A 7,522-nucleotide genomic window follows, 5' to 3' on the forward strand; every position below is an offset into this window, starting at 1 on the left:
TGTCAAAAAGAGAGTTTATACCATAGACATGTTAATGAACTATTGAAAAACAATCTTAGTTTTAGTTTTTATTTTACCTCCACGCTGCTGTTGTGCTGTGTTGTTCCGTGCAGCATCCTGCTCTGTGCCGGGGTCAGGTTTGGGGGCAGGTTTGGGGCCAGGTTTGGGGCCAGGTTTGGGGGCAGGGTTGGGTTCAGGGTTGCGGTCAGGTTTGGGGCCAGGTTTGGGGCCAGGTTTGGAGGCAGGGTTGCGGTCAGGGTTGGGTTCAGGGTTGCGGTCAGGGTAGTCTGCAGTCACGTAGATGTCTACTACCCTGTCTTCCCAGTCTCCTCTGTCTTCTGTCTCTCCTTCTCTGTCTCTCGGTCCATACCTGACCTTCTTGGTCAGATCTGGCTTGGCATACACGTCCTCACTCATTCTGGCTGCTGTTCAAAGTGCACTCGTCGTACGGCCGTCGGACAGGTTGCAACGATAAAGTCACTAAAAGGGGAAGATGAAAACCTATTTAACCTATCTATTTGGTAGAATAGAGAAGTAATTGAGAAGTAATTTCCTCACCCAGTCTTGGAAACTTCTCTTTCTGTAAATGCAAAGGTGATCATTTGTTTATGAAACATGACATGACACTTGTATTAAGTTATTAACCCATTAAGACCTGAGGCCGCTTCTACAAAATGTCTCCAAATGACTATATATCCTAGCAGGTTTCTGAAAATCACACCTGTGTGAACTGAGCGGTGCAACTATACATTCATTGTTATAGTTACTGTACTGTACTGTACAGTAACATATACAGTAATATTTTCGAGAAATTATAGAGTTACCGTGTAGGGGTCCCCGGGGGGTCCCCGGAACATCCAGACCCCCTGGAACGCGCCTAGGGTGCCGGCCTTGTTCTGGCGAGCCTTCCCACATCCGAAACGGTCGAGAAATGACAGTCACCGTGTTGCAGCTTTCCGTGCTCAGACACAGGGACAGACACAGGGACAGACACAGGGACAGACACATGGACAGACACAGGGACAGACACAGGGACAGACACAGGGACAGGGACAGACACATGGACAGACACATGGACAGACACAGGGACAGACACATGGACAGACACAGGGACAGACACAGGGACAGGGACAGACACATGGACAGACACAGGGACAGACACATGGACACACACAGGGACAGACACATGGGACAGACACAGGGACAGACACAGACACAGACACAGACACAGACACAGACACAGGGACAGACACATGGACAGACACAGGGACAGGGACAGGGACAGGGACAGGGACAGGGACAGGGACAGACACAGGGACAGGGACAGGGACAGACACAGGGACAGACACAGGGACAGGGACAGACACAGACACAGACACAGACACAGACACAGACACAGACACAGGGACAGGGACAGACACATGGACAGACACAGACACAGGGACAGACACAGACACATGGACAGACACAGGGACAGGGACAGACACATGGACAGACACAGGGACAGACACAGGGACAGGGACAGGGACAGACACAGGGACAGACACATGGACAGACATAGCTGCGTAATGGAGCGGAGGTACTGCTCAAAATCGTATGTTTCTGTGTCAGTGGTTCTCATACCTGTTCACGTCAAGATCGTCCAAAATTATATCATTGGCCGGTGACCCTCAAAATGAATTTGTTACAGGGACCCCCATCTCAAAATAATTTGTTACAGGGACCCCCATCTCAAAATTAATTTGTTACAGGGACCCCCATCTCAAAATGAATTTGTTACAGGGACCCCCATCTCAAAATGAATTTGTTACAGGGACCCCCATCTCAAAATGAATTTGTTACAGGGACCCCCATCTCAAAATGAATTTGTTACAGGGACCCCCATCTCAAAATGTATTTGTTACAGGGACCCCCATCTCAAAAATAATTTGTTACAGGGACCCCCATCTCAAAATGAATTTGTTACAGGGACCCCCATCTCAAAATGAATTTGTTACAGGGACCCCCATCTCAAAATGTATTTGTTACAGGGACCCCATCTAAAATATATATATTTGTTACAGGGACCCCATCTAAAATATATATATTTGTTACAGGGACCCCTAGCCGCAATTTGCAACTCTAGATTTTTTTTACAATCTGTTGAATCTAGAGTTGCAATACCCTCCATCCACTTCCTATTCATGATTTTCGGTTTCTGATCTGCTGGTCTTAAATGACGTTAAACTCACCAACATTGCAGCTGTAGTCCAAGCTTGAATTATCCTCTTTCAATCTGCCGAGCTTGTTTTTCATAAAAATCCCCCGTAGACATGTTATGAGTTACTTTCTGTCCAAAATATTCCAAGAGTTCACAATCCGAGCCGCCATATTGTATTTTTGCAACGTGCCGTAAAACAAGATGTGAGGGGGAGGCGGAGCGCTTGTTTAATAGAAGGCTGTGCGTGATGGGGCGTCACACTGCGTCTGCCTCTTCTTTGGGTGTCTTACCTGCGCAGGTAAGATTCTATTAAACAAGCGCTCCCCCTCACATCTTGTTTTACGGCACGTTGCAAAAATACAATATGGCGGCTCGGATTGTGAACTCTTGGAATATTTTGGACAGAAAGTAACTCATAACATGTCTACGGGGGATTTTTATGAAAAACAAGCTCGGCAGATTGAAAGAGGATAATTCAAGCTTGGACTACAGCTGCAATGTTGGTGAGTTTAACGTCATTTAAGACCAGCAGATCAGAAACCGAAAATCATGAATAGGAAGTGGATGGAGGGTATTGCAACTCTAGATTCAACAGATTGTAAAAAAATCTAGAGTTGCAAATTGCGGCTAGAATTGAACAAGGTGGGCCCTCTTGTAAACAAGTGTAATGCTTTATGGACCTCCACTCACAGTTAACAGTTTTTGTATTGAGTTGTGCTTGGAATGTACTGTAATTCTGCAAACTGCAAACTTTTTTCCTTTATTATAAATGTTTTGGGTCCAGGCGTTCACACAGGAAGCAGGTCTTTACAAAAAGTAAAGAAAAGTATAACAGAAAACAGACTTTTTTTTTGTGTGTGCGGAACTTAGAGTGCGGAACTCGTCCCCACACGGACTTATTTACGGAGTGTACCGATCTGTACACTCCCTTAATATGTCCGTGTGGAAACGCAGCAATGTTTTGGTTTTTGGAAGTCCAACTGTTTTCGTCAACATGCCTCAGTGCTGTGTCCCTCGGTGTTTGAAACGATCTGAGACTAAAACAACCACCAAACTCTCGTTCTACCGCTTTCCTTGCAACCGCAAAGAAAAGAGGAAATGGCTGCGGTTAATAAGGTAAGTGGCAATTTGAAGAAATGGGTTTGGCGCTGACGTTAGTGCAGGGCATGCAGGCTAGCTAACCCGGTGTTAACGTTACTTTCATTCAGTCAAACGGCTACAAAAGTACCATCCGCCTTAGCCCTCCAAGCAGAACCCAAATGCTACTGAAGTTTCTGACATTTGTTCGAAAACTCATCAAAATTTCAGAAAAGCTTTATGTAGGGTCCCGAGAGGGGCTACATCCGCCTCAAGGATCGATGTATGTGAAGTTGTTGACGCTTTTCTGCTCAACACACTTGTAATCATTAGGGTAGCCGCAATTTGCAACTCTAGATTTATTTTTTAATAATGGGGTGAATCTAGAGTTTCAAATACCTCCATTGACTGACTCCCCACTCATCCACTTTGCGTTTGCGATCTGCTTGTATTAAACGACGTTAAACTCACCAACGCAACATTATTGTAGCTATAGGCCAATTAAATTATCTTCTTTCAATCTGCCGAGCTTTTGTTGAATAAAATTCACCGTAGACATGTTGAGCTACTTATTTCTGTCAAGAAATTCTCTGCAGGTGATTATTTTTAAGTGTTGGAGTTTGTATCTTTTCCCTTTTTGCTTCCTATATGATGAATTCCTGTTCTGTTCTTTAACTACATAGAAGTGTCTATTTGCATGTCTCTAAATGTTTTGATGAATTGAACAATGTGGACCCTGTTGTAAACAAGTGTAATGCTTAATTGGGTCGTCCACTCACAGTTAACAGTCTTTGTATTGAGTTTGTGCTTGAAATGTACTGTAATTCTACAAACTGTTAATAAATATTCCAATCAATCAATCAATGGAAGCACACTGAATGGCCCTGCGTACCACCTGTTTGTGTACATAATGCAGGAGGCAGCAGCACGAGTCACGACCCGTTCATAAAAACGAGTGCTTCCAAACTCCAAACTTAAAAAGAATAACCTGCAGAGAATTTCTTGACAGAAAGTAGCTCATAATTAACATGTATACCGTGGTGGATTGTTATGAAACAAAAATTGAAAGAGGATAATTCAAGCTTGGCCTAGAGCTGCAATGTTGGTGATTTTTAACGTTGTTTAATACAAGCAGATCGCAAACGCAAATTGGATGAGGGTATTGCAACTCTAGATTCATCCCATTATGAAGGACCCCTTGGAAACGAGATGATGCATATATGCATCTCTAGGGTCTTATCCGTCTAATAAAGTTACTACAGTACAATTGCATGAATAAGGTGCATTTTATAGATATCCCTAATGAATGTGCTCAGCTGATTGATTGATTGATGAATCTATTAACGGGTTGGAGAATTACAGTACATTTCAAGCACCACTCAAAACAAAACTGTTAACTATGTGGACGACACCATAAAGCATTAGGCTTGTTTACAATAGTGCCCACCATGTTCAATTCATCATAACATTAGAGACATACAAATATACTCTATATAGCAAAAAGAAATACAGGAAATTATCATAGAGGAGGTAAAAAATGAAGGAAACAAACACAGTGAGGGGCAAAAGGGGTGGGTGTGGGATTCAGGTTTTACAGGGGCCAGTTTAATATTGCGGCCATCCGTAGGTGCCCTTTGAGAGCGGTTTTGAAGGAGTCATGGGATTTGCATGTCTTAATGACTGTTGGTAGGGCGTTCCACATTTTGGTGGCATAGGAGCGAAATTAATTTAGTCCCTTGTTTGCGCTGAATCTAGGTGGTTAGTAGCGCTCCCTCCCTCTGTGTTATGGGTGTGGACTTTGTTGACAATAAGGAAGTATTTAGACGGGTACATGTGTATCTTGGTGCTGTATCGAATCTTGTGGACCATTGCAAGATGCTGTACTCTGTCGTCAACCCTAAGCCATTCCAGTCTGTAAACATGGGCAGGGGTGAGGTGGGTTTGAGGAGTGAGGCAAGTAGTAACCTGAAGTTTGTTTGGGATGTCTTTGAGGTGCTGTGGTACCAAGAGAGTCGTAGAAACCTTGTACTAGGGCTCCTGTTAGGGTCTTCAAGGTGTTTTTGTTGACCAGTGAGGAGATCCTGTATAGGAATCTTGTTCTTTGGTTGACTTCTTTGATTACGTTGGTGGCCATTTTATCACCGGAAAGATTGGCCTCCAGGATGGAACCTAGGTAGGTAATTTCATCATTTTGTGTGATAATATTGTCACCCACTCTAATCAAGAAGTCATCAGCCTTGCTGAGATCACTATTTGAACCAAAGAGAATGGATTCAGTTTTTATCAGCAAGCCAGGTGCAGATTCTACCGAGCTCAGAGCTGAGGGCCTTTTCAACCTGCAGCTTGTTCCTGTCCCAGACCAGCAGTGCTGAGTCAACTGCAAACAGGAACAAGTTGTGGTCACAAGCTGATGTCATGTCGTTAACATATATTAGGAACAGTAAAGGCCCTAGTATGCTTCCTTGTGGAACGCCACAGCTCACTGGGAGGGGAGGGGACAGTGTTCTGTTCACCTCCACCATCTGTTCTCTCCCCTCCAGGTAGGATTACATCCAGCTCACTGATGTGCTATCAAAACAAATAGCTTTTAGCTTGTTTACCAGTATGGAGTGGTTCAGTGTCAAAAGCCTTTTGGAGGTCCAGCATGACCATGCCACAGTATTTGCCAGCATCCACCTCTTGTTTGATGTGGTCGCTCAAATAGAGTAGGCAATGCTAGGCATGTGTCAGTGTGTAGTGGGATGTTCTGAAGCCAGATTGGAATTTGTACATTCATTTTTTTTTGTGGCAAGATACTTCTCAACCTGTTCATGGCTTAGAATAGAAACGGAGCTCTTACCACTGTTTTATTACAATAGTTTAACTTCTGCAACTCTTGTATGAATGTTAAATAGAGCATTTATATAGCGCCTTTATCCAAGGCACTTTACATATAGATTGTGCATTCCATTCACCCATGCCGGAGGAAACCATGCAAGGCACCAACCTGCACATCAGGAGCAATTAGGGGTTAAGGGTCTTGCTCAAGGACACTTCAACACTAACTCTGGGGGAGCCCACAGGGTTTGAACTGGGAACCTTGCGGTTCCCATCCGGTCACTCTACCACTGAGCCACTGTTTTATTTGTATTTGTTTCTCTTTAAAACAAACAAATCTCAAACTAATTATATTGTTGGAGAGAGTCTGATATTTACATTTTTCATTGCCTATAATGTGTTTTTCATTGCCTATAATATTGCTTCTGTAATTCTTGTGCACATGAGTAATATAAATCTTAAATTGAGTAATGATGATCTCTCACCCCCCCCCCCCCCCTCTATTTACAGGCGTCGCAACTTCACCCCAAACTGCAACTCAAGGGTTTGCAGTTGGCATTTCCCGAAGGGCAAAGCTGCTGGGCCGTCACGATTTGCATGGAATGAGGTATTATTGGGGGAATGAGGGGAAGACTTTCCTAGGCCACCTCAGCCATACACCCAAATATGATCTGATTTTGTTTATACTTTTTTTTTTTTTGAAATGCAGCAATGTTGAAATCTGATTTCTTTATTCAGTCTTTGTTTCCTTTCTATGAGATTTACTGAAATCTCAAAAAGGTGGGCATAATAAGCTTCGTCTTCAGCCCTTTCCTTTTCGGTCAATTGTATCATGTTGTCAACCCCTTTTCTGTATGTAATAATGCTGGATAAACCATGACCGAGACAAATAAACTATCTATCTATCTATATGTGATATTTGTTCAAAGGTTTCATGACATCAATTTTCATTTACTTTTATTTTTCGTTTTTCTTTTAGGTTCTTTGACCTCAATTAACACCCAAACAACCTTTATGCGCATTCAGTGGATTTTCTGTGGTCTGGGATTTTCTCTGACCACAGAAAATCTACTGAATGTTAAAAATTACGGGTGCAAATTATTTGGGTGCAATTGAGCTCAGAAAACCAGTTCAAGATGCCCCCATCTTCTGTCCACATTGCAGCATGCTGTGAGCCTGCTGGGTGTAAAAGACAACGGTCTCATCTTCTGTCCACATTGCAGCATGCTGTGAGCCTGCTGGGTGACAACGGTCTCATCTTCTGTCCACATTGCAGCATGCTGTGAGCCTGCTGGGTGACAACGGTCTCCGACGGCGGTGGCGCGTACGTCACGGCCTAAAAAACGATGTCCCTAAACCTTCCACGACACCTGCAACAGTCTCTGCCTTTCAAGAGCCAGCTCTTCGCTGGCGCTTGAAGACATCAGT

At 43.6% G+C, this 7,522-nt stretch overlaps 1 long non-coding RNA gene across 1 annotated transcript; it reads left to right on the forward strand.

The window, feature by feature from the left end:
* Positions 1 to 3,152: 3,152 nt before the first annotated feature.
* On the forward strand, positions 3,153 to 7,296 carry LOC310879580. The gene is made up of 3 exons (XR_014571025.1): positions 3,153 to 3,316; positions 6,605 to 6,701; positions 7,259 to 7,296. It is a non-coding gene; the product is annotated as an uncharacterized lncRNA (long non-coding RNA).
* Positions 7,297 to 7,522: the final 226 nt, after the last annotated feature.

The sequence above is a fragment of the Protomyctophum parallelum genome (genome assembly GCF_964188405.1).
Source record: "Protomyctophum parallelum genome assembly, chromosome: 21".
Classification (NCBI taxonomy): domain Eukaryota; kingdom Metazoa; phylum Chordata; class Actinopteri; order Myctophiformes; family Myctophidae; genus Protomyctophum; species Protomyctophum parallelum.